Source organism: Bactrocera latifrons, unplaced genomic scaffold (assembly GCF_001853355.1).
Source record: "Bactrocera latifrons isolate USDA-ARS-PBARC rearing strain unplaced genomic scaffold, ASM185335v1 scaffold_822, whole genome shotgun sequence".
NCBI lineage: Eukaryota > Metazoa > Arthropoda > Insecta > Diptera > Tephritidae > Bactrocera > Bactrocera latifrons.
In genome coordinates this window covers 23,491-23,904 of record NW_017537515.1, presented here as the reverse complement: position 1 = coordinate 23,904, position 414 = coordinate 23,491, and positions in this window count along the sequence as shown.

Sequence of the window (414 nt, the reverse complement as noted above, 5' to 3'; positions counted from 1 at the left end):
GCTGCTTGAGTCATATGTAAAAGAATCGTTTCTGGCCACTCCCTTGCGTGAGCTTCTACACATGACTCCATCCTCCATTTCACAGCATTATCTTTTAAAATATTTATGTAGTATATATGGACCACAGTTCTCTTCCATCACTCCTGAAGCCACCATGTTTTACGGTTCTTCCAGCTCCGTATTTTGCGTTCTGTACACTATTACTCTGCCGTCACATCCAAAGAGATTAAATTTGCTCTCATCTGCAAAAATTACGTTGAACCAAAACTGTTCAGGCATCTTTACATATTTTCTGGAAAATTCTAGCCTCTGCAGCCGATTCTTTCTGGATCCGTGATGTTCTAGCTTCAAAGCCGTTATGTTTTAAATAATTTCTAAAGGTAGTATGTAACATCTATGCCTACGTAGCTCCTA